Below are 10,285 nucleotides of genomic sequence, written 5' to 3'. Positions count from 1 at the left end.
TGTGATGAATGGATGTAGATTCTATAAATCATCATTGTGTTTGGATATAGTAATCTCACCACATTTCAATATGTGGTTTTCATTCTTATTTTATCCTTCAGTGACTTAGTCCTTGATGGCCAATCTCTGTTATCCCCCCTCCATGCACAAGGGAACCCACAAAATAGGTAAGTTACTTGTATTATTTATAATATATCTTCAGGAAGCATCCAAGTTAAAGATCCCTAGAAATCTCATTAAATTTCTTACACAACTCTTCAACCAACTGTACATTTATCCAGTTTTGTTGTTATCACTGTATTAGAGTTTAGAACATTCTGTGTTGTGGAAATAGAGGCACTGATTCCAAACTATGCATGATTAGTTTTTGATAACAGAATATACATTATTCATGAAATATTTTGTTTAAAATTATAGACACCTCAAAGAAAATAAAATTAATATTTAATAACCGAATTGATTTTCAAATAAACGTGGTACATTTGTGACATTTCACTTGACAATTTTTTAATTTCGGAGGAAGTCTTAGAGCTATTCATTGGAGGAGACTTAATTGCTAATTTACTCTTGGCTACTCAATCACCTTTGCTTTATAATTGGATATTTTTAATATCATTTATGCAAGAATGAGGGCTTAATATATATTTATCCACCAGTTACTTTCTGAATGCACTAACTGGAAGCTTTTTTCTTCTCTTAGGAATAAAATATTTTTTTTATATAAACACAATTTATAATGTTGATAGAGTACCAGACATAATTTCCTCAACTATTTTTAACTAATCGAAACCAATCGTGCTGAGTCATTAATACAATTTCGGTTGCTTCTGAAGATATTTGTCACTTCAATTCACATATCACTCATACACTAACAAGTTCAGTTATATTGGTGGAGACAATGCCTACCGCTGTTATTATCATCTTGCAAGCTTTCTTTGGATGCACGTCATCTAACACAGCACAGATTCTGAGGACGTCACTGTAGCAAGTCGATGAAATGAGGGGTATTTCTCCAGCCACAGTGAGCTCAAGGTGAGCCCTACTCTTCACTGTAACTGCTGGAAGTCTCTCCAAGGTCCTGTGACCCCAGCTCCCATTTGTGCAGCCTGGGAGAATCAGAGCAGGGCAGAGTTTCTTGTAAGTGGCTTCCGAATGACGAGGGACAGTCTTGTGACAGATACTCAAACTCAGAACTTTTTCTCTCTACTAGGTCTACTAGAATTGGCAGTGCTAATTACTCAGTGGCAATGAGAACTGGTGTGCGCTAAATACTAGCAGAGCCAACTGCTTATTTTAAGTCTGAAAAGAGCATAATTTGAGACTGGATGGCGAAGAATGCAGCCCAGTGACTGTGCACCTGCCCTATCACGTCGAAATGGACACCCTGGTGCAACGTGCCGTGACACACCTGTCGGTGAGAAGTTCGGGTGAGCGATGGCAGAATAAGAGGAGCACTGAGACGCGGGAAAGTCTACTCTGTGACAGGTGACACAGAAGCACGGTGTTGGCAGAGCGCAAAGACAACAGTACAGGAGGACCGTCAAGGCAAAACGAAGGGCTGGGCAGGGTCATCAGATGGAAAGTAGCCAGCACTGTCCAGGGTCATCACAGTCCAAGGGGTAGAAAGTGCCATCATAGGTGCCCCGTATGAGTCACAATTGGTGATGAGACAGAAAAAGGCCAACCACCAAGAATGGGACCAGGCCCAGCTTTGCAGAAACTGAAACACTAGCAAGAAATCCTATGCTGGCCATTTGGCAATTTTCCTCCAATTAACGATTGTTCATCAAGCCTGCTTCATGGCCTCAGAATGTCGGTTGTCTTCTGAAAAGGGCACCGAAAAAGTTTCTGTCTGTGGCCCTAAAGATAATACTGGGAAAGAAAGAGTGAATATGGTCCCGAGTGGTCCCCCACATAATTACACAGCTCATCCTCACCACCTATTTGGGAAACAGGAAACAGTATTATTCACAGGTCACAGTTGAGGAAACGGAGGCACAGGAAGCACAAGTAACTCACCTGCATTTACACACAGAGCCGAGTGCAAGAACCCATGTGGATTCGGATTCAACTGGTAAGACCACTGGCTTTCCCTCAGGTGAAGAGTGATTTATCCGCTCAGCAACAGTCACTCAGGCCCTTCTAGGCTCTGCTGCCCAGAGACCCAGTGACGAACAAGACAAACCCAACCCCTTTCCAGGCTCTCATTCTGATAGAACAGTCAGGCAAGTACCAGACCCACTCTGTTGCCAGGGCTGGATGGTTATATTTGTGCTTAAGGCTATGGTCATTCAATTAGCATTGGTTCATTGCATGTTGTAAATTCAGTTGCTCAAATGTGATTCTTGATATTGGCATTATTGCACACACTCAAGAACCCCTTAAGAAGTTAAGAAGGAGTTCCTGAAGGAATGAGCCTAATTAGCTGCAGTCAAGACAGCGGTGCGGAGATCTGGCAAGTCAGGTGAGCAGGTAGCAGCCAGTCCATGACCGAGTGATGTAGACTGTGACGCACAAAATTAGTTTCCATTGCACGTGTCCCGTGCTACTAAAGCTTTCGCACGGAGGGGGCTGCTTTACTCCTCTTCGATCTTGAATCTCTGTGTTTGCAGAGGCTGCATATGGTCATACAGAAGTCTGTGCATGCTCGGGTGCTCACGTGGGAAAAAACCTGAGACACTGTAGATGTGACGCTGGCTGGCATGACTTTGTGAGCACTACTCTTTATGTGAGACAGGGAGGGTGGTGATGGAAATACCGCTGGGGGGAAGGCAGCCAGTAACACAGAAAGGCAACCAGAATCCAAAAGCAGAGGTTTCTATGATGTTGACAGCCGGCTTCAAAAAAGCAGCTTGTCTCCTAGAAGATACCATCATTATTAAAGGTAGCCCTGCACGGACTTTAGACTCCATTGTGTTTCTCTCCTTGTTGACCTCTGACATCGTCATCGGTACGTCCCTTGGATGCAAAGAAAAGATGAATGAATTGATCAGTCTGACAGTTGCATTTCCACCTGCCATCGTGCACATCAGAAAAGATCCTTTGCTCCTCGTAGATAGAAACTGACAGTAAATAATGGCCGTGATAAAACAAATTAATCATGTTGGGATGATCTGCGGAGGAAAACAGAAAGACTAGGGCAGAAGTGGAGTGCACAGGTCGGGCTCTGATGCCCCTTTAAAGAGGGTGTGAGGGAGCGTGGTTTGAGAAGGTGGTATTTGAGCAAAGACCGGAAGGAAGCGTGGGAGGGAGCCAGGTGGATGTCTGGGAAGCGAAGGACAGGACAAGGGAATGGTCTGTGCCAACATCTGAGAGAACGTGGGCCTGATTTGCGAGATCAGTGAGAAGCCAGTGAGGCTGGTGTGGAGTGAGGCAGGGGGGAATGGGTGGAGCCAGATTGCTGTAGGTGGTCCCACCACACGGGGGCCACCCCATCCCTCAGGGGTCACTCCATCCCTCTGGGGGACATTCTAAGGGCTTAGCTGCTGTTCCCCATGGCCCATGAAACTATTGGCGGGACGTCGGGGAGGAGCGAGGTCTGACACGTCTTATACAAGGATCCCAGAGTGTGTCGAAAACAGAATTGGGGCGGGGGAGGGAGGGTGATGTGGGAAGACTAGTTAGGAGACAATTTCAACTGGAAATTTCCAGGTCACTGAAAAACGTTACCATTATTAAGCACTCTTGTAGAATTCGGTGTTCCAAATTTATGTATTCAAATACTAAACAAAACCTGAATGGCGCACCAATGAGAGTTACCCGGTGATTTCAGAACTGTGTCTATCCTACCGGCGCCCACCCCCTGCGCAGAACCTTCCCTGACCTCCCTGGAATTGATGCTTCAGTCCCACAAAAGGTAGGTCTCGATACCTCATTGCATGTGTAATGACCCTCAGCCTCGGAGGCTTTCAGCCTCTCCTTCTCCAAATCCCTTCTTTCAATATGATTTTCTTTCCCCAGGTCTTTGATCCTCATCCCCCCTGACAATCTGTTGTTTGCAATCCCGCTGATAGATCATGGAAAGAATATAGTGAGAAACCTTTACAAGAGGGAGGAAGAGTTTGCTCTAGTGTCCTGACTGACATAACTGTCAAACTCCCAGCCTGTGATGGGGTGGATTAGGGCTGCAGTGATCTTCCCTAAGAACTATAGCAGCCATTGAGCTGGGCTGGAGAAGGTCAATAAAATCCACTCATCTCCACCTGCTCATTTTTGCAAAACAAAAATTCTGACTGTGAATCTGGAAATCTAATCAGTCTCCCCAGACTAACAGCGTAAAATAGGTTCTTGATGAAAGATTTAATAGGCTATTTAAAAACCTACGAGTCCTGTTCATTCCTGTATTTGTCTTTCTTTCCCTTCGGAAGCATTTCTTGTTGTTCTTCTGCTTTATTGAATGTGTACTAAAGTGATCTTAACCTCAAATCTCTTGAAACCTAAATAAGCTGTGATTTTACTATTATAGATGATTATTCATAGCTTTTACCTACTCTGCCTAGATTGTGTGCCTGACCACGTGTACACAATTCTCCTTTGGCCATTAAGAAACGTTTCAAATGAGTTCAAACAATTCATCTGGTCAAAGACTTGGAAGGTTGATGTGATGAACAATCAACCTCTATACGTCTTCCCTGGAAATAAAATGCAGATGTTCTGCCATGAAACCTCCTTAATGGATGAGATACTTCTGGAAAAAAGAACATTAAACTGAATTCAAGAGGTGGACTACTAATCTGAGCGTTTGTCCATTGGGGCGTCTTCCCCTCCCTACTTGACATTTAGAAATGTGCCAGGGTAGCACTGGAAAACACTAGAAGTGGGTGAGTGGATTTTGGTCCCCTGGATCATCAGATGTTGAATGCCCTGCACAATAAACCATCTCGCTCAAAGTGCACTGAGATGGCCTCCATTCTGCTGAGGACCAGGGACAGCTAGAGTAGTAGTCAATCTGCTTTCAGTAGGAGATTGGATTTGTACTCTCATTACTAGTCATTAGTTGTTCAATTATGAGAATTCCTTGTGACTTTTATCATCACTGGTTATGAGCGATCATTTGGGAAAAATTCCCAAGCTCTACAGAAGACATCTTTTATTCTATTCCAGTGTGATGTTGTTTTATACCTCTATTACTGCAGCATCTGTTTCCATTTTCACTCTTTCAATCCATCTGGTATATGTCCTAATGATCTTTGGATTCTGTAATTTTCATAGTACTCTCTAGCTTAAAAACCTTGATGGCTACCTGTTTCAGAGCCAAATTTCTTCGCCTGGCTTTCAAAGCATTCAAGAAAATAGATCCTCCCACCCAGCCTCATATTCATTGTATATTCTTCCCAAAGATGAATCAGCCACTCGGCCGAAGCAGACTCCTTGCTAGCTTATAAATATCCCTCTCTTCCTGATCTCTTGCCTTGATGATGCCTCTTTCCCTATTATGTGAACTATCCTTTCTCTCTCCCTGCTTTTCAAATTATGCCACTCTTTCATGAGCTAATTCTATTCTTCCTCTTTAAGTCAGTATGGGAAATGCTTCAGAGCCTGACTTGTGAAAACAGACGATCTGAGATAAGATCTAAGCCTTACCTCTTGCTGCAAATTACTTAATCTTTTTGAGGCTCGGTTTTTTTATCTGTAACATGGAGGTAATATTTCTATCTCACAATACCATTAAGGTCATTAAATGAAATGCCTACAAGTTATTTAGCATAGTACCTGGTATGCGGTGTGTTCCTAGACCACAACTCGGTGAGCATCCATCTGGGATAATTAATATTAATTAATAACTGCTAGTTCATTGGTCTCCTTTAGAATTTATAATTTCTGTCTAACAAATTGGTAAATGATTGTATATCACTGATACCATTGTTCAATCTACCAGTGGGGTAACCCAACTAGACAATGACCCTCTGAGGGGAAAGAAAATGTTTATACCTCTCCTGTATCTCCATAGATCTGGGATGATGGTCACGTTGATGAGGCTAAATAAATAGAAATTCGTCACTTCGTTATTCAGTCAGCCAACTGCACCAGCCACTTTTCCAACATTGGGAGAAGACTGATGAGTAAATGCATTCCCTACCCTCAGGAGCTCACGGAGAATAGAGGAAACAGACATATAACGCACGGGTATAAAAGAAAGGGACAGTGTGGTGACAGAGATAGTTATTTCTTGAGTATTTCTCTAAATAAATAATGTTAAGTCTTATAAGCATATTTTATTCATATTAGAGCCAAATGGATGACTCCTTATGTCAATGGTGTGCTGGTAAATGATTAACAACCGGCCCTTGGGGGAAACAAAAAATAGCTTTGCTTTGTAGTATTGGCCAATTTCTATGCTGTAAATACTCCGCCATTGCCAGTTTCAAGCAACCATCATGATATTGCTGACCGTGGAGTTGCAAAGAGATGCACAGCATCATATATAGCATATGCATATACACGTAGTATCTATGGCCACTATATATATATATATATATATATATATATATATATATATATCTACAGAGAGTAGATGCAAATAACCTCAAGAGGGTAGAAATAGGAAAATACAGTAAAATAATTAAGGGGTAATGAGTTTTGAATATTTATTTTCAGTATATGCATTACAGTTGATTAAATCATGCACAGTTTACTCGTGTGATTGATTAAATTATGTCTATATAATTTAATTTTAATAATGGCTGTGTTTAACGATTGAAAATTTTAATCACCAATTCTCGTGAACTTCTATGAGCTGGCATACCACTGTTTATATTCCATTTCCAACTCTTAAAGCTAGGGGGAAAGTTAGCATTTTGTTATTGACTAGGAAGTTGAATTTTCACAAAGTCCATTTTATTTTTTAATTTTTTTTCCCAATATATGAAATTTATTGTCAAATTGGTTTCCATACAACACCCAGTGCTCATCCCAAACAAAGTCCATTTTAGACTACACTTGGACGCCCAAATATCTGTTTTCAGTGGCTTTTATAAATATGGAACAGGTTTGAGGATAGAGAGTTCTATTTTTCTTCTCAATTGCTGGTGAAAATTTCCAAACATACACATAAAATTGGGTAATAAACCTCCACGTTTCTGTCACCCACCTTAACTATTTCAGGTCATTTTAGGATCATCTGTGTGGTCTCCATGTATGACTCCCTCACCACCACATTATGCCATTTTTGCATTTATGTTCCCCCTACAGTATTCCCCATCCCCGCAATAATTTGAAGAAAATGTATCAGTTCGTGTCTAAATAGGTCAGAATGTACCTAAGATTTATGGACTTCTTCTCTTTAACATGAGTACTATATTCATATAGTAGTCATTTAAAAAATTGACACTTAAAAAATTGCAAATTGCAATGTTTTGATATCATCAAGGTTCTTTAGTCAATACTCAAAACTCTATGTCATAAATGTCACAAATCTTCTTTACATTTTTTACCGTTTGTTTGAATTTGAATGCAACCACACGTTACAATTGTTGATAAAATCTCTTATGTCTCTTTTAACAAGTGGGGTTTTCTCTGCAGATCATTTTTCCCTTATAGCATATTTGCGAAAGAAGTAAGATCGGTTGGTCCTGTAGAGGTTTCCACGGACTGAATTTTACTGCTTGCATCCACATGGTGTTATTTTCATGTTATGCTGTGCTCTGTGTGTCATTCACACAGATAATGGAATCTAGATGAACTTGATCAGATCTGAGTTCAATTTTTAAGGCAAGAGTGGTGTCGTGGACCTCTGTGTGGAGGCTCATGGGATCTGATTCTCTCCTCCTGTGATGTTAGCTGCTGTCGATGCTCACTGACTAGATTCACTTCCTGGGGACTACAAAATGGCTGTATTTTAATTTCTATCATACCTTATTTATATATTAACTGGAATGCTTCTATAAATAAAAACTTCTCTTTGTCCACTATTTGGTAAGCCAATGGTACCATTGACCCAGGAAAAAAGAGTGAATGTTTGTTTTGTTTGTTTCTTCCCCTTAACTTACCTGTTTTCAGAAGACATTGGTCACTAGCATCTCAATAGCTACCAATTCCTACTAAGGAAAGACTTCTACAACTTTCCACTGTAAACTCAGTTCCATTGTAAACTCAGAAAGATAAGCCAATTGAAACTGAGCCACCTGCCCAGAATGACCCTAACAATTGGTACCAGGCCTGATTCCAGAATTCTTGTTTCCTATTCCAGGAATCTGCCTGAGAGGATGGTTCTATCAGGAATGTGGTTGAAATCACTAGTAAGTACAAGGAAACAAATCTGACTATCACAGATTGTCCTCACATTAAAAATAAGGCATCATTCAAAAGCTCATTCCAAATCAGACATCTTGGAACTCAAAGCATTTTCCCAAAGTAGCTCAGATTTCACTGCTGTTTACAACCCAGACTAGACTGGCAAATGGTACTTAACTGTAATTTAATACAAATACAGAGCCCTGCGTGTGCAGCACCATTAACAACTGCTCCCTTATAGAAATCGATGAATACAGAAACATTATTTAAAATCTTCTACCATGCTGTAGGCACTTTCTACGTGTGTCTTCATTTGGTTTCCACAATAATCCCGAGAGATAGGTCATGTCAGTCCCATCCTGTGGAAGACAATTTGAGGGTCAGAAAAACAAGCTCAAAGATGCACAGTAAGAGGTGGAGTTTGGTTTGGAGACCAGGGAACCAGTAACGGGATGTTTCCCGGCCACCTAGGGCTTCCGAATTAAGAGCCATCTGCTTGGCTACTGTCTCAGTGATAGGAAGGAGGAGTCTCCCTCACTGCCAAGTCACTGATAGTAATTCCACTGAATCATTGGATGTTTTGACAAAGATTGGTGGGGGCGAGAAGGGGCTTTTGACTCAAAACTGACTCGGGACTCGTTGACAAAGCTGCACGTGATCCAACTGAGAAAAAGGTCCCAAGCTATGGAAGGTGGTTATCAGCAAAGCAAGGGAGGGTTCGGATTCTCATTTCACAGGAAGCTGATTGTTGACTGTGGTGGGAAGAGTTTGATGGCTCCCAGTGGTCCTGGCCTCCTTGCCTCCTTGCCTCCTGATGCCCATGCACGGGCGTGACGCCCGCCCAGTGAAGGTGAGCAGGTCATACTGGCTCACTTCTTATGGCAGGACAATGGGATAACATTTCCAAAATCAGATTATAAAAAGCATGTGGTTTCTGGGGGCCTGGGTAGCTCAGTCGGTTGAGCGTCAGACTTCGACTCAGGTCATGATCTCATTTCGTGAGTTTAAGCCCTCCATGGGGCTCTCTGCTGTGAGCACAGAGCCAGATTCAGATCCTCTGTCCCCCTCTGTCTCTCCCCCTCCCCTGCTGGCCCTCTCTCAAAAATAAATAAACAGAAAAAAAATTTTTTTTTAAAGCATGAGGCTTCTATATCTGGTGTGGTTTCGCTCATTCTCAGATCACCCATGCTGGATGAAACTGACACCATGTCGTAAGAGCAGCCTGTGAAGAAGCCAACAGAGGTGATAAAGTACAGAGGACTCAGTCCACAGCCTGGGAGAAGCTAAAGTTTGTTCACACCCACGTGAGTGTCTTAGAAGACGGTCCTTCAGCCCTAGTCAAGTCTTGAGATGACTGGAGCTTTGGCTGACATCTTAACTCCAACCTAATGAGAGACTTGAGAAACAGAACTACCCACCTGGCTACACTACCCCTTGAATTCCCGGTCACAGAAACTGAGATAATAAATGTTTGTTTAAGTTGCTAACTTCTGGAGTAATTTGTAAACAGCAACACACAACTAATTCAGTGTCAATCTTAAACCAAGGAATGTCTGTTTTTTATTAACACATTTTGGGTATATGTTTGTAGTCATTTTATTTAGAAATGTTACTGGCTTTTTGTTGTTGTTTGTTTTACACCTTAAATAAGTTGAGAGCCTTTTTTTTTTTCTAGTTACAACCTTTTATCCCTGAAAAATATCAAAGTCAAAAACAGCATATAAAAGGGCGCCTGGGTGGCTCATTTGGTTAAGCGTCCGACTCTTTATTTCTGCTCAGGTCATGATCTCACGGGTGTGGGACTGAGCCCTGTGTCGGGCTCTGCACCGGGTGTGGAGCCTGCTTGGGATTCTCTCTCTCCCTCTCCCTCTGCCCCTCCCCTGCTCCCACTTTCTCTCTCTCTCTCTCTCTCTCAAAAAAAAAAAAAGCATATATAAAAAAAATAACTCTGTGGTTGTCAACTGGGGAAGATTTTTGTCCCTCAAGAGACATTGGGCAATGACCTCTCTGGAGACACTGTTGGAGCTTGTTACTAGAATCTAGTGGGTAGAGG

The 10,285-nt window shown here is 41.8% G+C and overlaps 1 long non-coding RNA gene across 1 annotated transcript; it reads left to right on the top strand.

The window, feature by feature from the left end:
* Positions 1 to 1,953: 1,953 nt before the first annotated feature.
* LOC122202140 lies at positions 1,954 to 6,148 on the top strand. Its single transcript, XR_006194485.1, has 3 exons — positions 1,954 to 2,074; positions 3,773 to 3,856; positions 5,951 to 6,148. It is a non-coding gene; the product is annotated as an uncharacterized LOC122202140 (long non-coding RNA).
* Positions 6,149 to 10,285: the final 4,137 nt, after the last annotated feature.

The sequence above is a fragment of the Panthera leo genome, chromosome A1 (genome assembly GCF_018350215.1).
Source record: "Panthera leo isolate Ple1 chromosome A1, P.leo_Ple1_pat1.1, whole genome shotgun sequence".
Lineage (NCBI taxonomy): Eukaryota > Metazoa > Chordata > Mammalia > Carnivora > Felidae > Panthera > Panthera leo.
Note: the sequence above shows the minus strand (reverse complement) of the source record. Positions and strands in the feature narration are given on the sequence as shown.